This window comes from Euphorbia lathyris, chromosome 1, assembly GCF_963576675.1.
Source record: "Euphorbia lathyris chromosome 1, ddEupLath1.1, whole genome shotgun sequence".
Taxonomy (NCBI): Eukaryota; Viridiplantae; Streptophyta; class Magnoliopsida; order Malpighiales; family Euphorbiaceae; genus Euphorbia; species Euphorbia lathyris.
Window position 1 is genome coordinate 104,156,099 of NC_088910.1, and position 27,022 is coordinate 104,183,120.

At 36.9% G+C, this 27,022-nt stretch overlaps 1 pseudogene; it reads right to left on the reverse strand.

Moving 5' to 3' along the window:
- Window positions 1-297: 297 nt before the first annotated feature.
- On the reverse strand, window positions 298-2,644 carry LOC136218952 (G-type lectin S-receptor-like serine/threonine-protein kinase LECRK3; annotated as a pseudogene).
- Between the last annotated feature and the right edge of the window lie 24,378 nt (window positions 2,645-27,022).

Genomic DNA, 27,022 nt, shown 5'->3' on the forward strand with positions numbered 1-27,022 from the left:
AACTACCCTTTTTAATTTTCAATCAAAGGGAATTAAGGTGGAGGTGTGGAGCAGATTCCTACTAAAATTTATAACTAATTTCAACTTTCTACCACATTACTGTCAGATTAAGAATAAGAGCTTGTGAAATTTGTTTGAAATAAAGCTGATAGGAACTGAAATTTCATCATTTAGTCCCTCGAAATCAATTGAATCAGATTGCTAATGTACAGTGAACATAGCATGAATCAATTATTATTTTGATGATTAAATCAAATGCTAAATTATTGAATAGCATTTTGCAAATTGCATCTATTCTTAAAACCTAGAGCTGGAAAGAGAAATAGGGGGTGATGATACATCCACAAACCCTTCCAACATTTGCAAAACCATCTTCATTGAAGGCCTTGTTGAAGGATCTTCTTGAGTACACCATATTGCTATAGTTACCCATCTTATAATCCTCTCTTTATCAGTTGCAGCATCCTCATCCATTTCCGCCAATTCCTCCATTTTCCCTTCCAGAAAGCAATCATATACCCAGTCTATTAGTATCCCCTCGTCATCATCTATAACTTTCGGTACATTCTTTCTGCAGTAGATTATCTCTAGTAACATCACTCCATAACTATACACATCTACTTTAGCTGTAACTGCTGAATTTCTGAACCATTCTGGTGCTACGTATCCTCTTGTTCCTCTTATTCCTGTCAATGTTCGACTCTGATTCCGGTGTAACAATTTCGCTAATCCAAAATCTGAAATCTTTGCAGTATAGGATTCATCCAGAAGGACATTTTCAGGCTTGATATCACAATGAATGATTGGAACTTCACATTCTTCATGTAAATATACAACCCCTCTTGCAATCTCTAAGGCGATTTTCGCTCGTAAATTCCAGGCAGGTTTTTTATTTCCAAAGAGAAATTTTGATAATGTAGCATTCATGAACTCGTAAACGAGAACACTGTGCGGTCCCTCTTCACAGAAACCGAGTAATTGAACAAGATTCTTATGACTTGTCTTTCCAATCACTTTCATTTCTGTTTTGAATTCCTTTTCAGTTGATTGAGCTAACTTATCCAACTTCTTGACAGCAACAGCATTGTTTGAATCAAACCTTAGGATGCCTTTGTAAACAATAGCAGAAGAACCTCTACCAATTTCTTCCCTGAAATCATTTGTTGCTTCCTCTAGTTCCTTGTAACTGAACATGTGTAGATTTGTTTCAGAACGGGTTGAAACATGACTCGATTTGCTTGAATTCCTGTTGCAAAACAGGAATTTAATCGCTGAAACCATGATGATGAGTAATACATTGATAACAAGGGAAGCACTTAAGGATCCTACAAGGATTGAGTCATTATCCCCCTTGTTTCTACAGGTAGGACCTTTTCGAACTCTCATGAGAGCCCTTACATTACCAGCTTCTACTCGTCCGTTTCCAAGAGGCAGCCTTTTCTTCCAACATGTTGAGCCACTATAAATGGCAGCAGCACAAAAGCAATCTTGCAAGCAGGAACTTCTGCACTCTGCTGCACTGTAATCGTTTAGACGTTCGTAATCTCCTTGTGGCCAATTCACATTTAGAAGTGGCTGAAGTTCGTATAAATCTTCTAGATTACCAGATTCATCTTCAACACCACATCCTACAGGAAAATTCGGTATGCACCCGAAACTGGTTATTTTCATCTATAAATGAATACCGGGCGGGCATTTACATGTAGGCCTCCCTTCAATTATGTTGCAGTAGCTATTATATCCACATGAACCACTTCCAAGCCTATCGCCTATAGCAGAACAGATATCTTGAGGAAGGTACTTCACAATTGACCAGCTTTGATTACCGGTGGCTCCTTTAGGATACGCGTAGACAGTGAAAACTCCGGTATAATCAAGTGTTGCTCGGTAATAGTTTGCAGCTATGCTAGGTGCTACATTCTCGTTCTTCCATGGGAGTGTAATAAGGCGCTCTCCATTTGTGTTCATCAAGTAGATATCAGAAGATGATTCGTTGAAAACCATAACAGGTTCAGAATTATTGCTAGAATTCTCAATGGTAAAATAAGATTCGTATTCAAATTCAGTTGGCCAAGCAAGAGGGGTGAGTCTTAAATCGCCTCCGTTGGCGAACGAAAGCTTGAACCTTCCCCTCGAGTAGTTGGTGTCTGAGAATCTAGAAAACAAAACGTTGTTCGTTTCCAATGTTTGAGATGGCAAGATGGTGTCTCTAGGATTATTGAAGCTCTCCCATAGATTAACCGAACCACCATCAACAAGAACAAAGTTGCCTGTATCCAACATGGAACCATAAGAAACAATTGTGTTTTGATTGAGTTGTTGATTCCATATTAGACGGCCGTTAGGATCAGTAAGAGTTAAACCATTTGCAGTTATCGTAACCATGGATCCCGTAGATACTAGATTATTGTTGTTTTCGTACCAGATGATTGTTTTATCAGGAATTTTGTGAAACCAGATGGAAAGTAAGAAGAGGTTTGTGTTTGGGAGTTTTTGAAAAACCGAAAGCAAAGTCTCCGGAAGGTGAAAGCCATGGCGAGCTATCATCATTTGCAAGCAATGATGAGTTCGAGGTTATGTTTTGCTGTGAAGAAGCTGATTGAAGCAGAAACAGGATGAGAAATAGCAGTTCAAGGGAAGCCATAGAGGTTGTTATTAGTGATAAATCATGGTGAACATTACATTACATTATATAAGGAATTAAGTCTTTACTGTACATTGTAATTTTCTTTTTGCATGTCTCTTCTATTAAGCGCGTTAAAATGAAGAGGCTGGAAACGTATTTGAATGGTAATAGAAAAGTAATTAATTTTCAACTAGATAGACTTGGACAAAAAGTAATTAATTAAGGGTAAAATGGTCTCTAAAGTTTAGAGTAATGATCAATTTAGTCTTAAAAGTCTAAAAATGAATTTTAGGAGTTGGTAAATTTTGATAAATTAACCTAATTTTAAGTATTAAAAATTGATTGTATTTGTGTCAAATTAATAACGCATACTTAAAATTAAAATTGGATTTGGGTTAAATTTGATAATAGCTACTTATTTTAGGAGTTATTTTCACCATTAATTTCAAAGAAATATGCTAGCCAAACTTAACCTTTTGATAGGTTGAATTTTATTTTATTTATTTTTAGTTCTTCAAATGGATAGTTTACAAGAAATTTGATGCCAAAAAGTGTTGCTAAAATTCTTTATTGCCCTTCTATTCTTATGGCTTTTAACAAAAAAAAAAAAACGAAAAAAAGAAAAGAAAAGCAATATGTCAAAAATGACTAACTTGATGTTGGGAAAAATATTTGATGATGATTGGTTTGTTCCAAGTATCATTAAACCGTATTTTCATTTTGATGAATACAGTTTTTTTTTCATAAATTTGATGTTTTGATGCAACATCAAATAATATTTTATTACAATCTTTTACTTTTTTGTTTAGTTTTTATATATAAATATAATATTGTATATTTTGTTATATAAATATAATTATTTGAAATGAATCTTTTTGTTTGGTGAGAGGAAATGAGAAAATGGTTTTGAGCAAAAACATTGTAGCAATATCAAGAAAATAAAGAAAATATGGTTTGATTTTAGCGAAAATCATAAAAATGGGTTGGAGATGATATAAAGAATTATAATCATGCAATTCTTTAAAAGAAGAAGAAAAAAAGAATTATAGTTATACAAAAGGGTATAATGAACCATTCATTATACTCATTTATTAAACTCTCTTCCATTGGATGAGTTTAATGTATTAAATAATTATCAACCATTCAATATATACTGAGAAATTGAATAAATCTTGTGACTATTTTTATGTATATATCTTCAATTTTTTTTTTTTTTTGATAGGCAAAGGAAAGAAAAATAAACAAACAATCCCAAAAACTAACCCGGGATTAGTCTAGGAAAGCTAACCCCCACTGGATCATCTGAAAGCACCGAAAAAAGGAAGTCTGGAGGCGACGAGAAAGTTGAGACTCCTAACATCCTCACATGGCCCTCAGCAGCAAGGCGGTCAGCAACCCTGTTCTGCTCCCTGAAGACATGTCCAAAGTTGATGGAGTCGAAGGAAAAACATAAACTTTTGATCACTTTCACTAAATTTTGGCTACTCAAACACAAAGCCTTGTTATCAGAGATAATTTTAACCGCTTCTAGGTTGTCAGATTCCACGAGTAGTCTTTTCAAACCCAGATTTTTCGCGAGCCTAAGCCTAGAGAAGGCCCCCCAGAGCTCAGCAGTGAAGGAAGATCCCACTCCTAGATTCTGAGCAAAGCCAGACACCCAAGCACCACCAGCGTCTCTCAAAACACCACCAGCCGCAATACTGTCGTCCGCAAGACACGAGCCATCAGTATTTAACTTCATTATCCCTTCACCAGGTCTACTCCTACCCAATAGATGAATCACATTCCTCTGGATAGTACTAGATAAACTATCCTCCTTGAATCTCTTAATAATAGTATTAATTTTTTTAGAGAAAAAAGCAAGTAAATTAGGAATGACAATTGCTCATTCTCTAAAAATATCAGCATTCCTCCACTGCCAAAGCTGGTGACAGACAACGACAAAGAGAATAGCACCATGCTCCAGCTCAGGCAATAACAAACCCCTAACTCCATCTATAAACCAATCACGATCAGAATAGGCCAAGAAATTAGGTAGCAAATGGACCGGAAGAATTTCCCTCCACACATTTTTACTCTTCACACAATCTCTAAGAACATGGCAGATAGTTTCTGCCTGAACTCTGCATCTGCTACAAGTATCAGCCTCCACTAAATGGCGTCTTTTCCTTTCCACATTTGTAAGCAACCTATCTTTTGCACCAAGCCACAGGAAACTCCTAATGCGATAGGGAACTTTCAAGGCCCAAATATTCTTCCAAACGACTGAAGGAGGAGAATCCAAATTGAGATAGAATGCCTCGAACGCAGATTTGCAAGAATAAGCCCCGTTGTTCGTAAGGGGCCAACAGTGATTATCCCCATCTTCCTCCTTACTACTAACTTTAACTCCCCGAATCTTCAGGAGTGTTTCCGGATTAAGGTAATCCTCAAAACTAGACCAAATCCAATCTCCCTCCGAGTCCACCACATCAGCAATACTCCAATTACGAATCTCTAGAGGCGGTAGAGAAGTACACACCTCTAATAAAGGCTTCTTCCCAAGCCAGGTGTCGTTCCAAAAACTAATAGATCTACCATTGCCCACCGACCAACCAATCCCAGAGCAAAACTCTGAGAACACTGCATTAACCCCTTTCCATAAGAAGGAACAATTAAGAACTCTCTCTTTTGGGCCCCCAAAAATCCTATCCTTTCTGTATTTTCCACACAATAACCGAACCCAAAGAGCCGACGGGGATTGCCACATTCTCCAAAGAAGCTTCATTAACAGAACTTTATTATTGTCCCTGGCTTGTCTAATCCCTAAACCTCCTATATTTTTAGGTTGGCAGACTTCCTTCCACGGAACCAGATGAACTTTTCTCCACTCTTCCGAGTTCCCCCATAGGAACCGACGATTGATTTATCAAGGCCATTAAGAACAGGCTCCGGCAGCTTACAAGCTTGCATTAAGTGATTTGGAGCTGCATAGTTCACCGATTGGATCAAGGTAAGATGGCCCGCAAGAGAAAGGGATTTAGCTTTCCAATTAGCACATTTTTTATTGGTTTTATCAAAGATCTCTTTAAAAGAAGCTTTCGATACTCTATCACTATGGAGAGGAACCCCCAGATAGTTACCAAAAGCCTTGGTTAGAGGAATACCGGAAATCTCACTCATCTTTTTACAGACCCTTTGGTCCATATTATTAGAGCACAACATCCTAGACTTATGAATGTTAAGCTTTTGACCAGAAGCAGAACAAAAGTTAGTAAGGATATTCATAATCACACCAATTTGCTCCTCACTTCCTTCAACAAAGATCATCACATCGTCAGCAAAGAACAAATGAGTGATCGGGGGACATAATTTATGAATGGAAACCGGATGAAGCCTCCCAGTGCTAACAGCATCTTGGATAAGATGAGTTAGCCTCTCCATAGCAATAACAAATAAGAACGGGCTCATAGGGTCCCCTTGACGGATACCCCGGGAAGGGGTAAACTCCTCTGACAAATCCCCATTAATCAAAACTTGGAAGACATGAGAAGAAATACAAGCCTCAATCAATTTCCTCCAATTATAAAAAATCCCAGCTCTCTCCAGACTATCAAGAAGAAAGCTCCAGTTAATCCGATCATAGGCTTTTTCTAGATCCAGCTTCAGAGCCACAATACCACGCTTACCCTTTTTGACCTTCATTGAATGAACCATCTCCTGAGCGATAACAATATTATCCATCATCTGTCTCCCCGGGACAAAGCTTCCTTGATTCTGGCTAATAATCTCAGGGAGAATACACCAAAGTCTATTAGCCACGATTTTGGTAACCACCTTATAAATCACATTACACAGACTAATGGGTCTCATCTGTAAGAAAGAGGAAGGCTTCTCCACTTTAGGAATCAGGACCATGAGAGTTTTATTCACAAGCTTAATATCCTCAGATCCATCAAAAACCCCTTTAATAAAACTGTAAATTCCCTCTTTTACAGTTTCCCAATGCTTATGATTAAGTGATTATAGAATTTAACCATTGGAGTTGATAGTTTAATAAAATGAAGTTTATTAAATGATAATGTGGCAATGTATATTAAGTAGTTGTGAGTATGAACCATTAGAAATGCTATAAGAAAATAACTCACTTCATCTAATAATGATAGCCTACTCTTTAAAGAGGAAAAATAGAATTATAGTTATACAAAAATAAGAGCATTTACAATGAGATATAATGAACCATTCATTATACTCGTTTATTAAACTCTCTTCCATTGGAGTGAGTTTTTTTATAGAAATTGGGACGAGACAGAACTTGGGCGGGGTGAGCACCCATGGCCCAAGAACTGACAAACCCGTAATATATTAATAAAAGAAAAAGTGAGTGTTTGAACAAGAGAAGGGAATGAGAACAAACAAAAAGAATGGGGGGAGAAAAGATAGGAAAAGTCAAGAAAAACGCAAGTGTGAAATACTACAAATGTCATCATTGATAAACATGTGGCAAAAAGCAGGAGCTGAAGGCCACCAATTGATCACTGAGGAAGAGACTCCAAACTTTACCAATGCATCAACAACTCTATTTTCTTCCCTAAAGATGTGTGAAAAGAGAATGTTCATCCTAGAGCAAATGATGAGACAATGCAACCACTCTTGTCGAATACTCCAAGGAACATCCATGGAACGATGTCTAAGCATATTAACTATGTACATTGAGTCTGACTCAATCCAAATCTGATGCCAATTTTTCTCCCAAGCAAGTTCAATTGCGAAAATAGCGGCTCTCAATTCAGCCATATAAGCAAAAGGAGGGGTAGAAAAGCCAAACAACCTTTGGGAAAGCCTCGATAGTTGTGAAAAATACCTCCCGCTCCTGCCTCCCTGGGAGTGCCAAAAGCAGAGCCGTCCACATTGACTTTAACCCATCTTGGAGGAGGTTTAAGCCAATGGACCGGAATAATGTTGGGAGCAGGAGGTGGCCTAGGAGAAGCCAGAAGACGGGATAAGATAACAGCATCTCTCCACGAGTTTAATATAAAACACTTATCAACCACTTAATAGATATTAAGTAATTGATTAAGCCTTTTAACTATTTTTGTGTATACATTTTTAATTTTAAAATAATATGATATAAAGTTTAATTATTGGTGGATCTCTTGTGATTGGTGGATCCCTTATGATTGAGTGGTTATAGAGTTTAACCATTGGAGTTTATAATTTAATAAAATGAAGTTTATTAAATGGATCTTACAATGATGATGTGACAATGTATACTGAGTAGTTGTGAGTATGAATCATTAAAAATATTGTAAGAAAGTAACTCCCTTCATAGATAGCCTACTCCTCTTCTTTTTACATACAATTTAAAAATAAATTAATATTCATAACTTTCTAAATACGCATATCTTAATAATATTTTGGATTAATTTAAAAAGAATTCAATTGGTTTTATATCAATATTTAATACGGGTCGTGACAATAATAAAAAATTTGATCGTAAACCAATAAAGATAGTACTCTTTTCTAACTTAACTAGAAGGAAATAATCGGATTTAAAACTATAAACCTTAGCTCCAATGGAGAAATATAAATTTGATGGATATAAGTTGTATTATTTTACAAAATATTAATGTTAGGCGTATTTCGCAAGTGCACAGTTCCACTTGTAGTAATAATAAGATATCGTTCCCACAGAGAACACTGATTAACTACTACAGCCGATTTAGTTTATAAATTCGTTTTCTCTTGGTTATAGAGAATAAATAATTAGATTTGTAAATAGTTTTGTTTAAAAGATAATAATAATACCTAAATTATATTTCCTAAGTTTTGATTCCGTGCATAGCCCGAGATACATACAGATTTTTATAAATATAAACCTGAAAACACTTTTCAAACTTGCTGCAGTTTTATTATATAAGAATATGTAATCCAATCTCTCGATCCAATATTAAATAACTTAGATGTTTTTAGATAGATAACCCTAATTCCTCGACCTATCATAGTGAATTAGAATTAAGAATTAAAAACGAATCAAGTGGATTATGTGATACAATTATCCTTTTATGAACTGAATCTCTTCTAACTTCATAAAATGATAACTATTCCTATGTCTTGCTTAAATGGATTTCCCTAGAATATTCATAAAAGCAGTAATTGAATCTGTTGATGAACATAGAATAATTTGCATTGGATTGAATTGTGATTTTGATAAACAAGTGTTTGACAGAGTAAATGATATGTCAACAATAAAGAATACATAGAATAAAGACTGTAACAGATGAAAGTATAGGGGTTGTGAATCCTTTTACTGTCTCTGTAGGGTTGTCAGGCCTATGGGCGTCTTCTTCTTTTGTATCTCGTATATTGTATCTCGAGGAAGTGTATCTCTCGACCTTGCTTCCTTCAATGCTGGAAATAAAAGCTTTAGAAACTATAGTATCTTGATATCTTCAGTTTATCTCTGCAGAGTATCAATCTGTATTTTTTATCTTCTTGCTTGTTGTATATCTTGAATGGAGAGAGGAGTGTCCTTCTTATAGTGGATGAAGGATTGTGTCTTTTCAAGATGATAACTCTTCAAGTGTTGTTATGGAGAGTCACAGCCCGTGGTGAAGAAGAATGATGATTCAGATTGAAAGAGATGCATTTGTACTAAAGAATCCTGTCTTTTTGAAGTAAAGACGTCGGTGTGTGGCCACAGTGACATACTGTGTGGCTACAGCTCGAGCAATCCACACGAAGAGTGGTGTGAGGGACTCGCCGTGCGACAACATGCATCTTCATATTGTGGAGCACGATTGCTTCCATATTATCCCAATTGACCCTTTTATCCAATTGGCAACAGTTAACTTTCCTTAATAAGTTCTTCAACTTAACCAACTAATGTGGAAAACGAGCTAATTTGGATGATTTATAATGCATACATATGCAAAAACACAAGCATTGTTAATTGTACATATACAAATAACTAACATATATAATTAAAAAACATATTCCCGATCCATGTAAAATCTCACAAAAAATATTTCTGATATTTTGGAGTTCTTATAAAAAAAATTCATAATTTCTAAACAATTAAAACATTTTCTATTAATTTAAAATGATTTTAGAATATTACAAAAATAAATATTATGTCTATTCAAAAATTACACAAAATACACCAAAAATCATAAAATTGCAAAGATATGGTCTGAAAAAAATTAGAGGTCAAACGACCACCACATGGCACTCCATGCGCTGCTCATGCACAATACACGGAGTGCGTAGATTGGGCAAAGATTTCCACATGTCGTAGTGTGGTTGGTGCATGCGCCACACACACAATATACACCTCATTCAACTAATTTGTGGTTAGAGATGGTTGAGTGCTAGGCATGGGTGTAAGTATGTTGTTATGTTTCGTGGATTATCTTTTGGTGTCATTCGGTGTGCATCGAAGAAGTCGGGTGCATTGAACAGAACTCCTGGAAACAAGTTCAAGGAGTAAGTCTCGGCAAAACAGGCATAGGTGTCACCGAGACCCACACCCGAAATATTTTTTTTCTTTTATATAATTTTTATTCTATTAAGACTTTACTCCAAAACTAACTATATGTTTTATAAATAAATAAAATTTATTTATTTTGACTGACAGTAATTTAAAAAAGGGACAATTATAAAACTAGCACCTTTTAAGGTGTTAGTTTTCTTTTGTAGCTCATTTTGAAAAACTCACCAAAACTAACACATTTCATTAACTAAATTCCAACATTGCCCTCCTCTCTAACACTCCGCTCCCCGCTCTCTAACATTCGAACTTCCATCTCTCTAACCTAACACCCCGATATCCCTCTCTCTAACTTTCCGGCGATTCATTGCCCGATTCTGTACATTTCATCCGGCGAATCTCTGTTACTTCGAGTGGACATGGCGAGAACACGAAGCTCAGACAACAAATCGAATTCAGAAGGAAGGACGAAAAAGAGGGTAAATAACTTGACTTTACATTTGCGATTCTCTCTTGTATTGTATTTACATTTGCTGGGTTCTTGTATTGTATGTACATTTGTTGGGTTTGAGAAGGAATCTTTCGTTTCGTTTACTTCTTCTAGTGTTAGGGTTTATCTGGGTTTATCTGGGTTCATCTGGTGTTAGGAAATTGTTCGGTTTTGTCGAAATCCGTCGATATGTATGTTCTATCGACAATATAATTGTAGATAATACATAGATATAGACAGCCTAATTGTTGATGGAACGTCTATTTACCGATAGAACATAGATATCGACGATATAGTTGCGGATAGAACATAGATATCAACTACCTAATTGTCGATAGAACATATATATCGACGACCTAATTATCGATAGAACATAGATATCGACGACCTAATTGTCGATATCTCTCTTATTTTAGCATATGTTAGCTCATTCTAGCTCAACGTTTTCATTAGCTTAATTGTATGTTAGCTGATGATATATCTACAATAAATTTCAGCATGATCGTGGACACAAGAGGAAGAGAGATGAGCATGGCTCTTCTTCCAAGAAAGCCAAGGAGGGCTCTGAATATAAATACAAAAAAGCATTTGGAACGGAAAGCGTCATCACAGTTAGGTGTAACCTAGAAGCAGCAAAACATATAAAGGAATCGTTAACACCAAACCAAGTAAATCTATTTAGGAAGATTTGCTTCGGGCAGTATTATGATATGACCAATACAGTATTTGCAGGAGTCCTCTGTCATACCCTTTTAACAAGGGAGATCATATGTGAAGACCTCAAACCCAGGGAGCTTTGCTTCAAAGTTAGAGGTGTTGAGTTGAGATGTGGGGATTGGGAGTTTGGACTCCTAAGTGGGTTACGGTTTGGAGACATGGAAGCATTTACCGAAAGGTTTAGTGCGCTAAATAAGCCGGATAGATTTAGGAAGAAGTTTTTTTCACAAAACCCTACACCAACCTTTAGAGACGTGGACACAATTATGAAGCAAACTGTTTGGAAGAATGAATCTGATCAGGATGCAGTTTCATTTGCTATGTTGTACTTTGTCCTTGGCTGTGTGTTGGATAACACTGCCACGAAACAAGCTCTTCATTGGGTTTTGGAACTCGCTGAATTTCCAACATTGTTTAACGAGTTCCCGTGGGGTGTTGTGGCCTGGGATGTGACCTACAGGTCTCTTGTCAATGGGATGATTGGTGGAAAAGGCCGAATTGATCAGTTACTTATAGGGATCATTTGAGGAATAACCGTGTCTCATTCAACCTATATGGTTTTGCACACGTATTTCAGGTATGATGTGTGTATATTCTATATAATAGAAATGTTAGTAATAGGCATAAATAATGAATTGGAACTTTGTTGCAGGCTTGGTTGTTGGAAGTATGGGATGCCCCTCACCAATGGTTCGAGAAGAAAGGCACTCGCATCCCACCATGGCTACGATGGAAAAAGACCGGTATCCCTACATTGACCAAAGTTATACCCATTTTTGACGTAAGTTGACCAAACATTGAGCCTATTTTCGACACTATTATGCTATACATCTGATTGACTTGTTTATTTCTACATGTGTATTATTAGTCGGGTAAAGAACCAAATGCCATGAAACTTACAGCTGACGATAGGGAGAAAGAAAGCTCCTGGTATCAACCTCTAGTAGACCATGTGGATGGTCCCCGTGTAATTATGACCAATTGTTTACCGGTTTGGAAAAGGGGCAAGAGGAGGAAAATGGGCAAGAGGAGGAAAAGGATGAAGGCATGTAATAAGAGGGACAGGAGGAATTGGGTACATATGAAGGAGGAAAGGTTGATGTAGAGGATGACAGTGAATCTGAGACTGATAATGAAGAAGGAAAGTATGAGGAAAGTGAAACTGAAAATGATGAAAATGCCTTCATTGTCTCTCCTAGAGTACATGTCCAGAAGAAGAAACAATCTGGTTTGGAACGACTACTGAGGAGGATGTTTGTTGAGCATGAGAAGAAGATGAATGTCAAGTTTGCTGAGCAAGAGACGATAATAAATGAACAGTTTGGTCAGCAAGAGAGGAAAATGAATGAACATTTGTCTGCCTTTGTAAATAGATTGTCCGTTGTAGAACGTGATGTGCAGGAACTTATTCTGGTTGCCTCTACTTCAGCAAAATTTTGTGTCCGTACTTCAGCAACATTTTGTGGCCATACTTCAGCAACATTTTGTGGCCGTACTTCAACAACACTTGGTCGCCGTACTTCCGCAATAATTGGTCATCTTACTTCCGCAACACTTGGTCGTCGTACTTCAGTAACAAAGGGTCGTCTTACTTCCACAACACTTGGTCGCGGTCTCATAGAAACATATAATGGCATCACATCGGGTTTATTCCATCAACAAAACTCAACGAATCCAGCAATATCGCTGTCATCCACTATGTCTGCTAATCTTCCAAAAAGTTTATTTGGACCGTATGTTGTATGCATTGCCATTTGTATGTCAAAACAGGTTGCATCAACGTTCAACGCAACGTGAATTCTCTCTCTCAAAGTTAGATAATCAGTTGGCGTTGAAAAATGGAGAACCTTCGATTGACCACCAACGTATATCATTGTGTCCATGTGCCCCTCTTTTTTCCATTCTCCATCCCACGAAAGCATACACAGACAAGTATTCGGGGTGGAAATATTTCTGCATTATCATAAAAAAAGAAGTAAATTATATATTATTTGTAAATTAACGAAGAAAGCTACCGAAAAATATCATGGTATACACATTTCAAACTATAAGATCCGTTGATATATGTCGATATAACATATATATCGACACCTATCGGCACATATCGACACATAATACTAACTCCTCTGTCGATAACTGTCGATATTACATATATATCGACCACGATCGTCATATATCGACCAATATCTCACCGAAATGAATTCTCGTGTTATCTGTCGATATTTATCATATATCGACAGAGATCGACGGAAGATCAAGAGACGTTTTTCTAGAATGATCTGTTAATGAGCATTAAATGCAGTTAATGATCACTTTGACTTTCACTCTATTTCGAATAACACTCTATCAATTAAAGATGAGTCTTGTCTGTTGAGATTCCCCATGAACATTACGGTTCTTTCTCCTATAAATATACGATTTGTATGTTCATAGTTAGTTCGTTCTGTGATGGGGACACGGACGAAATAATCCGCTTTATGAGGGGCATGGCGAACACCATGTCTTTCGCTGCAGAAGCCTTGACTGACCATCTGGAGTCAGTTCAGGAAGAAAACAGGTGGCTGAAGAGGATGATCAGCGCCTCAAAAGGCAGTTGGAGAAGTCCAAGAGGGACTACGTTGACGCCCTTTTGGGTCCTGAGTATCTGAATATTTAGTTTATGTATTTTTTTTGTTTTTAATGTTTATGTACTTTTGTTAGTATGTGTTTTGTGTTTGTGTCTCTTTATGTGTTTTGTGTTTGTGTCTCTTTTGTTTATGTGTTTTGTGTTTGTGTCTCTTTTGTTTATTGTGTTTTTGTTCGTTTTTTAATGTTTTATATACTTTTTTCTTTATTATAATATAAAAAATATTGTTCTTATCTATGTTTTATGTGTTTTGTGTTTGAATCTTATGATTTAGAATAGAAAATCACATTTAACTGAGGTCGATATATGTCGATATCAATGTCAATTTCGACAAATATCGACGCAGATATGTCTGTCGATATTCATACGATATCGACGGATATCGACACTTTCTGGAAAAAAATCGCAGAGTGATGTTCCAAACCAAAATGCATCTTCCTACAACAATGTCACTGTTTTTAGGGATTCGCACGACCAGGAATAACATGAAAAGGCAACAGCAACAATATACATTGGGTTTTAGATAAACAAAATGCTACATCTTGTCCATGAATGGACGAAGCTTAAATAGAACCAAAAACAAATGAAAAACTTACATGATTGTATAAAATCTTGAAGCACAAACTGTGGGTTGGATTGATTGTTGTTCGTATTTTATAAATTGATTTGTTCTTTAGAGAGAGAGAGACAGAGACAAAGACAGAGAGCGCGCGCGAGAAAAAGAGAAAGACGGGGAAGACAACGTTATAATAAGGTTAGAGACAAGGCAAGGTTGGAATTTAGTTAATGAAATGTGTTAGTTTTGGTGAGTTTTTCAAAATGAGTTATAAAAGAAAACTAACACCTTAAAAGGTGCTAGTTTTGTAATTCACCCTTTAAAAAATTCTAATTATCCTTATATGTATCCTAAATTAATCCAATTCATTTTGTATTTGTTTTTAATTTTCATACGGCGAGATGTGTCAAACATATTTTAAGGTTGATCAAATTTAATTTTTTTATTTGTTTTCAATTTTTCTATGGCAAATGTGTATCAAACATATCATGAGATGTTATTGACGTAATAGCTATTACAATAGTTATAATGATTTTATCTAATTTGCTATTTGTAACTTTATTAAATCAAAATCTATTATCTATTATATATATATATATATATAAGCAGGATACTAAAGTAGCCACTTGGCCGAACCTCATACATTTAGCTGACGTGTAATTTTATCAATTAATTTGAATTATTCTAATTTTTATTTTCTATTTCATTATTACGTGTTGTTAAGCTTCTTTTACAGCTATTATCTCTAAGGTATCATCATCCAATTTCAATTTTAAACTGCTCCTTCTTTCACATGTAATCAAATTACTCAAGGGATATCTTTCAAAAAAAAATTACTCAAGGGATAAGACTTTGCTGATACTAATCAGTTAAAACTCTATGGATAGCAAGTTGTTCTCTCTCTCTTGATACAGTTCACACTTTGCAGTTTCTGATTCTTTTTCTTAAGATCTCATTGTCATCCTCTCGCGTTTTTGCTTTCTCTTTCTTAATTGAGGTCTCACCATCCAATCTCTTTTTTTTTTAGCGAATCAGTAATCAAATCCGGCAAGAAATTCATGTAAGTTATCTTCTCTTCAATTAAATCTTTATCATTGTCTTTTCCTTTTCCAATTTTTGTGTTTAATTAGTTTATCAAATCCTAAAGGCAGATAGTTTATTTTTCAGAAGAGTATTAGGGTCCTGCAATGCAGTACTGCTGTAATTGTTGTATTTGACTGCAATTCTTAAAAATCAAGTTTTCCCCCTTGGATATATACCATTCGCAGTTTACTCAATAAAATGAAACTGATCCTTTGTTTATTTCCTTCTATTTTGTTCTTACTTTTATAGGAGTTTATGTTCCGTGCCTTTGGATCATTTTTTGCAATGGTGAAGCTCTAAAGTTTGTTCCCTTTCTTGATTTTTCTTTCCCTCTTTTGGTTATGATTTGGTTATCCTTCGTGCAAGGAGCAGTTCCATGAATAGTAAATGGTAGCCTGTTCCTGATTGTTTCTCTGTTTGCCAATAGGCAGTTCAATTAGCTATAGATTAGTTTAAATTACATGTTTTTTATATGAGAAATGTACAAGTTCATTGAAGCTGGAGATGATAAATATTAATAATTAGGGGACAGGACTAGCAGGTTATCACTAATAATGATAGTCAGATGGTCTTAATTTTACTCTTGATGCTTTTTTTTATTGGATTAGAATCATGAATCATCTAAGTTAATGAACATAACATGCTGGCAGGTTGTGGCTACAATTTGTGAGGAGCTCCCCCCAGAAAGCATAATGCTAATATATTAGGTAGTCAAGGTAATTAACGTTTCCTAAACAAACAACTTTGGAGAATCAAAGAAGTCTTCCAAAAATAAAGTTGGACCTGAACAGCTCTAACATATGGAGTTCCTTTTTTCTTTTCTTTTTTCTTTGCAGGACCTGCACAGCTCTAGCATATGTCATTTTTATCATTGTCCATCAAGTTTCTAAATAGTTCTCACTAGAAAGAAAGCCATGAAATTTAATAATCAGATTCAATTGAACAACATGTTCAGCTGGTGAGAATATACCAATCAGATTCAATTTGTTGTATTTTCCCTATACTTTATTTTATAGGGTCTTAGTGTAGTTAGGGGTCTCACATGTCGGAGTGATTACCTCCACGTAAGTTTTTCTCAACATTTACTCTATTCTTTTCTGTTAACCCCTAATGCATGATTTTTATTTTTTTAGAAATTCTTTCAAAATTGTTTTGATGTTCATATTCCAGGAAACCTAGAATCAAGGATTTCTCCTTTATGCTCCACAAAACACACTTTATATTATATTTTTTTTCATTGATAGGGAACTTTCTTTAAGTTGTATATCACCTGGGGAAACTTTTCTGCTCATATACAACTTGGTTTCTCTTTAAGTCTAACAAAACATAGCTCATCTGCAAATCCATTAATTGTTTGTTGTGATATGGGGAAGGCATATTGGAAGATCTGCAGCTTGCTAGATACACAGGTATTGGTGGCTCAATATGTTCCAATTATGTATTTTTGTAATAGATTATTTATTTATTTATTTATTATCTCAACTGTTTTGTCCTTTTATTGGGCCAATAAAGATGCGATTAGCAGTTTATCTTATTGATTCGTAGTTCTTTTCCCATAAAAGTTAATAAAATTGTTTCCCTTTTAGTTAGTTGAGGTATGTATATGATGATTGCAATCCCGAGAATCATATTGTCTGCTTATTGCATGCTTATCAAGACTGATTGCAGCTCTTGAAAAAGCAAGAGAGGCTGCTTGGGAAATCTAATTGCAGCTCATTATTCCTGCCGATGTTTTTCTTTCACCTCTTTTAGATTTTGGCATCGAAATGGTTTCTATTAAAATCGGAATGTAGAATTATGAACTGCTAATTAGTTATCGTCCTTTTTACTATATTGCAATTATCCTCCACATGTAAGGTATAAAAAATGTTTAACAAAACGCCACAAAGAACTTCAAATTCAAATTGAAGTCTACCGTTGTCGGCAAAGAAGCCAGAGAGAAGAAGGGAGAGCAGTGGGCAGTTAAGAGGAAGGAGTTAGTAGCCACTTAAAAATAGTATAGGGACCTTTTTGATGATTTGAAGAGAATGAGGACTTAACTGATTTTAGCTCTATAGTTTAGGGGCTTTAGTGAGCTTTATGCCTAAATGTTGAAATTTGAAAATTTAAGATAAAATGTTGAATTAACCCATTAATCTTAAAATGATATTTATGTATTTTAAATTTAAATATCCGTTAATTTAGAATTTGAATCCCATATGTATCATTTTAATATTAAAACATAGTTTAAATTTAAATATCAAATAATTCAGAATTTCATACCGAATTGGATTTTGTACCATTTAGACTATAAAAAACTTTTAATGCCACTCTTTAATATAAAATATGTGCTAATATATAAACATGTAAAAAAAATTAGGTTTGTTTTGGTCAAATTTTCAAAATTCACGTATATTCTCCAGAGCTATGATATTGAAAAATGCCTTCTCTATATGACCATATTAAAGTAATTAACCTAAAAAAAGTAAGAATTATCTTAGTTATTTATAACTTTTAATAAGAGATATAGTATTAAAATTGCATTAAAGGTTTTAGGGAAGAGATAATTTAGTTTTATTTACAATATAATTTAACTCTTAACATTCGTTGAATGGAACAATTAGAGTTCATATTAATCGAAATGGACGCATTATGACTGCCTTTAACCATTGGAAATGTTATTGGAACTAAAATATGTGATCCCTACGGTGGTTAGCGACAATCATTTGTTGTGTCAATTTTTTTAGTGTGAACATTTGAAAAATGTTAGAACTGAAATTGTGTTGGTTTATAGGTAGGGAATAAATTGGACCTTCTCTAAAAATCTTGAGAATATTTTAATACTTTATTATATTTTTCAATAATATTGCGTAATTATCTTAAAAAAAATATTGAGTAATTATTTATTAAATTCAGTCATGCTTTTTTAATTTAGGTTAAATAATATATTTAATATTTAATTACTTTTAAATATTGGTAATTTTATAAGAAAAAAATTATGCATCCCGTGCATAGCACGGGTATAAAGCTAGTGTTATTATAAAATTGTATATGCACTTTTTACCGCACGTTAGGGTACCCAACCTAAGATGGATGCTCTCAAATTGAGTCAATTCAATACGTTTATTGCTATTATTTTAGATCAACATCTATACATAATGATATGATGATATGCATTTTTAATCAAAACTTTTTAATACATATATTTTAATTTGATTTATATATATGACATTTTAGCAATTTTGATGTTACGTTGATTTTAATTTTTAAATAGGTGATAATTATATAAAAATAATTAGATTTATTTTTAAGGTAATTTAACCATTTAATAAATATAGTGGTTGGTAGGTGATCTGTAAATTCCACTGTAAACCCTCATCGAGGTATGTGGTTTGCCCTGACCTTGGGAGTGGATAGACCTGTTCTTACCTAAACTTTTCAGTACAAAAAAAATATAGTGGTTGTAGTAAAATAAATTTAACCAACTTCCTAAATGCTACTAGTGTCAATAACCCCACCTTCTTTTGGAGGGGAATTTGGGATGCACAAAAAGTTTTTGAGGTCGGGCTGTCTTGGAGAATCAGTAATGACCAACAAGTCCAAATCTAGAAGGATCGCTGGATACCAGGACTAAATGTCAAACGCCCACTAAGAGCATCTCCAACCCAATTCCCCTTAATTCCCTTCCCTATCCCTAATTCTCCATTTTTTCTTCCCCAATCCCTATTTTTTCTCCAACCCACTAATCAAAATTCTTCCCCAATTCCATTTAATATACAACATTTATTAATATTATAATACCTTTTACATTTAAAACATATCTTTAATAAATAAAAACTAATAAAAATATATTAAATTAGTGTTCCCCATGAAATGGGGAACCATTTTCCTTCCCTTCTTTTAGGGAAGAATTCTGAATTTCCCTAAAAGAAGGGAAGGATATAGGGAGGGTTGGACTTCAACCCTCCCTATATTAGCATCCCCAATGCTCCTTATGGGGAGCGTTGGAGATGCTCTAATGACTCTAACTATCAACCGTCCCGTTATGGTAAGCGAACTGATCAAAGTCCCGGAAGAAGAATGGAAGCGATATTTGGTTAATGAACATTTTGTTGAGGATGAAGCTAAAGCTGTCCTGAAAATTAAAATTAGCTTCAGACTACCCAGTGATGATCAATACTGGGAGAGGACAAAGTCGGGCATATTCTCCGTTAAATCCTATTACAATCTAGCGGAACAACAATGACACCAGTCATCTTCAAAAGCGTCGTCATCTACAAGTACCCGTGGCTGGTGGAAATTGGTTTGGAAATTGAAAGTCCCTGCTAAAATTCAACATTTTATTTGGAAAATAATGCACCAGGTACTGCCATGTTTGAGTAATCTACAACAAAGAGGTATCGTGTTTGATACTTCATGTCGAACTTGTGGATATTATCTCGAGGATGAAGAGCATATTTTTCTGCGTTGCCCAAGCGCGAATGAAATCTGGAAAACTAAGATCATGCCACACCGAGCCAAAAAAAGGGTATTCAGTACGATGCAGAATTGGGTAGCTGAGGTCCTGCAGAATGTGTCGACGTTTAAGCAGCAACTATTTGTAGTGACGTTATGGTGGATCTAGTATCGTAGGAACCGACTTGTTCACGAGGGAGTCCATTTTACGCGGACAGTTATCAGGGACAAAATTCGAAATCTTGTGGAAGAATGGAATCAACGGCATGCCCATACGGGTTCAGCAGACATAACATTCACAACATTACAAGAGACCAATACTGTCGAATGCATGATGAAATCAAATGGAGATAGATGCAGTGAGGGAATTATAGCTCGAGAGTTTGCAGGACAAATTATGGCGATAACTGTCATTCCTCTTACCCCTTGTGAAACAGTTGAAGAATTTAACTTCTTGATGTTATCGAAGGCCTCAAATTCACGCGAGACTGCTGCTTCAACCCAATCATACTGGAGTCGGATGCCGAAATTGTCGTTAATAGACTCATTAGTGGCTCACTTCCAATTCCTACCTATCGTTTCACTATGAAGATGCTCTCTACTTAAAGCAGATCTTCTCGTCATGTTAGTTTTCTTTTACTCATAGAACAGGAAATAATGCAGCACATTCGTTAGCAAATTAGGCACAAGATTTATCCTCTATTATTGTTCTTATGGATAATTGCCCGTCTCATATCTTGGGATATTATTTATATTGATTAGGAGTGTTCAAAAATCAAAACGGACCGAAATAACCGACCGAACCGATGAATTTCGATTTTTCGGTATATTAGGTTTGGTTTCGGTATTAAATATTGAAATATATCAGTAATATCGGTTTGTTCTGTAATATCGGTGAATGAGCAAATTCTACATGCTCATTAAGGTGCATGTGATCAAGACTGTAATTTATAAAATTTACTTATATAATAGGACATTGTTTAGTGGGTTTTTTTTTGAAAGCAAATTAACTTCTTATTGCATATCTGATAATAAGGCACTACAAATAAAATCCGGAGGAATATGTTTCCATATTCTAGTGTCAGACGCAGAATTCGAAGCTCTAGCTAACATGTGAGCTATCGTATTCGCTGACCTCCTAACAAATGAGAAAGATAACACATTAAGCCCTTTTATCATGGCTTTACAGTCGTCAACAATGATGCCAAATGGGGAAACTAACTCGGTGGTTCCGTTGATTGCTAGAGCCAGGAGCTGTGAATCTGTTTCCATATGAACACCGTCCATGTTTTCCTTTTTTAGCCAACTAAGCGCCTCCCGACAGCTCATGCTTTCCGCTATAAGGGGATCTTGACAATATCCAAGTGGTCCTGAACCTGCTGCAATGAACGTGCCATTCTGACCGCGAAGTATAAAACCAAATCCCGCCTTTCCTGTTTCCAGAAAAAGTGCAGCATCGACATTCAATTTCAGACCCCTGTCAACCGCACAGGTCCATGCTGAACGAGCTCCTGCAGATCCTCCCGTGTCTGCTGTTTTTTGGGCTAATTGCCATTTAGTCAGAAATGTCTTGGCGCTGCAAAGAGTGATAGCCGGTGGCTGCCGTTTATCCTCCCATAGGACCATATTGTGGTCGTTCCAGATGGCCCAGCACAGGGTGGCCGCTGTTTCTAATGAATTCTTGTCGAGATGGTTCTTGATGTACAGCCAGAAATCAGTAATACTGTTTACTCTCCTGCTTAGATCTCCTATATCAGATAATAACCATACCTGACGAGCTTCTGGGCATGATATTAGTGCATGAAAGATAGTCTCCTCTTCATAGTTGTAGCGCGGGCACCTCTCAGTTATATCAACCCTCCTTTTCACCAGTTCGGATCGTGTGGGTAGGCAACGAGCTGTTGCCCTCCATACCAGCTGTCTAACCTTTGGTGGAGCATGTATTTTCTAGATTTTGCCCCAAACTTCCTGTAGATCAGCCCCCTCATTCTCTAGTTGATGATATTGGATGTGTCTGTATCCACTCCTGACTGAATAGGCCCCGTTCCTTTCCAATTTCCAAGTCCATCTGTCTCTCGTTTCTCTCTTGCTCAGCTGTATTTTTGAGATAAGCATTCTGTCCCTAACAGAGAATAAAGCCTGAAGTTTCTCTAGGTCCCAATTTCCTTGTGGACTCTCTCGAAGAGCTGCAACCATTTCATCTTCTCGTTCTGGGGGTGCAATACTGTCCACATAAGGGCTAATATCGTCTGGTAGCCACGGATTAGACCATATATTCACTTCTGTACCTGACCCTACAAGTATTCTGCTTTGTGTTTTTAGTAATGGGATACTAGCCATGATGCTCCTCCATATGAAGCTTGGGTTTGTTTTGATTTCGGCATCAAGTATAGTGGTCTGAGGGAAGTAACGAGCTTTATATATTCTTGCAACTAGGGATGTTGGATTAACCAGCATGTGCCATGCTTGTTTAGCCAAAAGTGCAATGTTAAATCTGTGAAAATCCTTAAAACCCATACCTCCAAGTTGTTTTGGTTTGCATAGATTCTCCCAAGACTTCCAATGTATCTTCCTTCCTTGCCCATCCTCCGATCCCCACCAGAAGGAGTTTATCAATCTTTCGAGGTCTTCGCAAAGCATAACTGGGATAAGGAACAAACTCATGACATAGGATGGGAGTGATTGGATAACGGATTTGATTAATATTTCCTTCCCTGCTTTAGATAGGAACCTATTCTTCCAGCTGCTTATCCTCTTCCTAATCATTGTTTCGATATACTCGAACACCTCTCTTCTGTTTTTGCCAACCAGTGAAGGAAGCCCTAAATATTTCCCGGGGCTTGTTACTATTTCCACATTTAGGATGGAGCCAATACTCATCTTTACTGCTGCTGGCACATTCTTACTGAAGTGGAGAGAGGATTTATTAAGATTAATTTTCTGCCTAGATGCTTCTTCATATTGTTTGAGGCATTGACGAATTTCTTTGCTTTCTTCTATTGAAGACCTGAAAAACAGATAACTATCGTCAGCAAAAAATAAGTGAGTTATTGCCGGAGCCTGTGTTGCTATTGAACAGCCATGGATTCTTCCCCTTGATTCTAGTTCTGACAAGGCTGCCGACAATCCTTCTGCACATATTAGGAATAGATATGGCGAAATTGGGTCGCCCTGACGAAGCCCTCTCTGCGGGATGATAGGACCAATCACATGTGGCCCGTTGATGATACTTATTTTGCTTTAGTGACACATTGCATTATTAGGTGGACCCATGCAGGAGAGAATCCCAGTTTGAGCATCATTTTTTCAAGGAAAGTCCATTCCACCCTGTCATAAGCTTTTGCCATGTCTAGTTTCAGGGCTGCATACCCCGTCTTCCCTTGAGTTTTCCTATTGAGATAGTGGTTCACCTCAAAAGCAAGCATTACATTGTCAGTGATTAGTCTTCCAGGTATGAAGGCGCTTTGTTGTTCTGAGATGATACTAGGTAGTATAGTTTTGAGCCTGTTTGCCAAAAATTTTGATATTATCTTATAGATCACGTTGCATAAGGCAATAGGACGTAGATCGGAAGCATATTCTGGGACTGATTTCTTTGGTATCAAAACCAGTGTTGTTTCATTAATTTCATCCGGCAACTCGCCTGAATTGAGCCACTGGAGGCAAGCCTCAGTCACTTTTGCTCCCACCACACCCCAGAACTTTTGGTAAAAACAGGGGTTGAAACCATCCGGACCAGGGCTCTTTTCCGGATGCATTGAGAAAACAGCAATTTTAACTTCCTCAGGACTGAACGGTCTAAGTAGGTCTTCATTGGCTGCTTCGGTTACTTTGCACGAAATATTTGATAATATCGGGTCCGGGTCGCATAGCTCTGATGTAAATATCTCCTTAAAATATGAGGTAATGATCTCGTCTAGGCCAGAACCCCACTCCTTCCATTCTCCGTCGTTCCCTTTTAGTCTGTGTAGGGTGTTTTTCTTTCGTCGTGCCGTTGCTGTTTTATGAAAGTAGCCAGAGTTTAAGTCTCCTCCTTTCAACCATTGTTGTTTAGCTCGCTGCCCCCAATAACTCTCTTTCTGAAGTAGCAAAGTGTCAAGTTCTTCTTTCGCCTCCTTATAAGTGTTAACGGATTCAACATCGCCTCTTCTTTTCATGCTGCGGATTACTGCCTTGCAATTTTCTACCTTTAATTTAAATTGATTTCTCAATTCATTGCCCCACTGAAGAAGAGAAGAACCGCAAGCTTTTAATCTGTGTGGAAGAGGGGAAACAACCTCATTCTGTCAGCCTGATATTACTTTGTCCCTACATGCACTCTCGTGTACCCAAGCGTTTTCGAATCTGAATCCGTGCTTTACTTGTGCTGTGGTACTCCATAATGATAGAAATAGAGCTGTGTGATCTGAACATGAAACCTCCTCATTTATTAGTTTAGCTTCGGGGAATCTGAGACGCCAGTTTGAGGAAGCAAGAGCTCTGTCGATCCTTTCTTCGACTAGCCTGCCAGAGTCACGTCCCCTTTCCCAGGTAAAGGGGTAACCCACCATACTGATATCTGATAATCCACTTGACTCAATAGCTGAATTGAAGCCTCTCATCAGTGTAGAGCTCTGTCGCACACCACCTGATTTTTCTGCCTGTGTCCTGATGTCATTAAAATCCCCAATTATAATCCATGGAAGAGAAGAAAGTGTTGATAGATATTTAATTAGCTCCCAAGAATCCTTCCTGCGCTCTCTCTCCGGGAAGCCATAGTAACCCGTCAATCTCCATGTTTCCTGTCCTGTTAATTTTATTTCCACATCAATGTAGCTCCACGAGAAGCGGAGCAAATTGACAGAATTTTTCTGTTTCCAGAAGAGGGCGAGGCCTCCCCCGTAATTAACTGCATCCACCGTGAAGACCCCCTTGAAACCTATCTTCTTCCTTATGATTTCAATTTTCTCTCTACTGCATTTTACTTCGCTTAAGAATCGGGCTTTGTTTTGGACACTAAGTCCTTCAGCATACGAACTGTACGAGGATTGCCCGCCCCCCGACAGTTCCAACTTAGAGTACTCATTGCCCCTGGTGGGCCTGGATTCCAGGACCCACCTTATTTTCGTTCATTGTCTGTGCCGACTGATTCATTCTACTACTCTGATTTAGAAGGCTCTGGGGTTCTTCCTCCATATTTGTTTTCTGTGTATCTGGTTCCTCTTGCCTTCTCCTCTTCGGGTCTGAGATTTTGATTTCTCCTGTGCTTGTATCAGTACCTGGAGAAGTGTTCTGCTTTTGGATTGAAGTAGCTCTGAAGTTTCCATTTCTTGTGTTCAGGGTAGCAAAAGTAGGTTCCTGCAACTTGGGTGGGCATGAGAGTAAATATTTTGATTGTACCTGTTGTGTAGCTCTCCAGGTCATTGCACGTAATGAGGTGGAATAAGGCCTTTCTATTTTGTCTGGGTCTGGGACATCGAGTAACAGCTCACAGAATTTATCCGAGTGTCCTATGCGTCCGCAGTAGAAGCAAAAGGTCGGTAGTCGCTCGTATCGGAAATAGACCCATGAAACTTCCCCTCCTTCTTTGCTTATTTTTAGCTTGCGCTTCAATGGATGAAAAACATTAACAGAAACTCTTATTCTTAGGTAGGTTCTTCCTGCTCCTGTGAAGTTGTTTGGATCAGATTCCACGAAGCTTCCCACAAAATTCCCTATGTGAACTGCAACTCTTTCTGACATTAGACCAGCTGGGATGTCATGTACCTGTATCCAGAAATCGGTGCTTTGTAATTCAATTGATTTCGGTTCCTGACCCTGCTCCAGACGAGCTAAGAGTAATAGTTGTTGTTCGAAGGTACAGGGGCCTCCTTTTAGAACCCTATCTCTTTCAACTGGGTGGAAGAATTCAAACTGATAGGAGTTTGGTCCTAGCTTTAGTATGCATATACCTCTTGATGGGCTCCATAGGTCAGCTAAAACATTCTTCATGAATTGGGTTTTGATACTTCTTGATGTCACGAAAGTTCCTATCAGGCTCCACGATGTTGGTCTGGCTGGGAGCGTGGTGTCCTCGACATGGAGAACTAAACCTGCTCCTGCCTCATCTTCTAGGGTTATGCTATGTATGGCATCGGGAAGTTTATCCATAGCTGGTGGTTTGATTTGCGTCGAAGGTAAGGGTTTGTTGAAATTACCGCTTGGTAAGTTTGCGTTATAGGCGTAGCTGGGGAAAGACTCTTCTTGGTTTTGTGTGGTGCCGATGGGGATCGCAGGGTTCCTAGGGAGAAAGGAATTTAGAGGATGACTTTGCTGTGGCTGAGGATGGATATCGGATGGGGGGAGTGCTGCAGTTTGATGTTGAGATTGCGATTGAGGGATGGTCATGAACAATCGGAAATTGGATTGAATTCTGGGTGCTGCGGTAAAAATCTAGGGTTTGCTTGAGGGTGGAACAGGGTTTGGTGCGGCGAAAAAACACGGGCTCCTCAAAAGGGAGAAATTCTAACTTCTAAATTTATTTATCAATAGACTTATGCTTGAAAATTGTCTATATTATGACCCTACTTCATTGTTTAGTGGGTTTAAGTTTAGTATTTTCAATAGTTAACTTGTCTGTAATGATTTTTTTAGTAAATTCCTATATACAATGGTCACCGGCCACTAAAGGTAATTAACATGTATTTTTTTTTTGAACTGAAAGTATTTCTTTTTTTTTTTGGTAGGAAATTAACATGTATTTCTTAAATACTGATTTCTTTTTTTTTTTAACGAAAATACTGATTTCTTAGTTATAGAAAAATTGAACCACAAAAACTGGAAACGAGATATTGTATGATTTTTTTAAAAACTTTGCCTAAAAAAATAAAAAAGGGAGAGAAAAAGAATGGCGATGCTACTGTAGATGATCTTCGCTGCCGCCGCCTCTTTGGTTTTCTTGTGGATCAGAATTTTGTTCAAGTCTTTGATTTTCTTGTGGTTTGAAAATCTGCTCAAGTTTTTTTGTGATTTTTCTCCTCCTTTTGAGAGGCAAGATTAGGGTT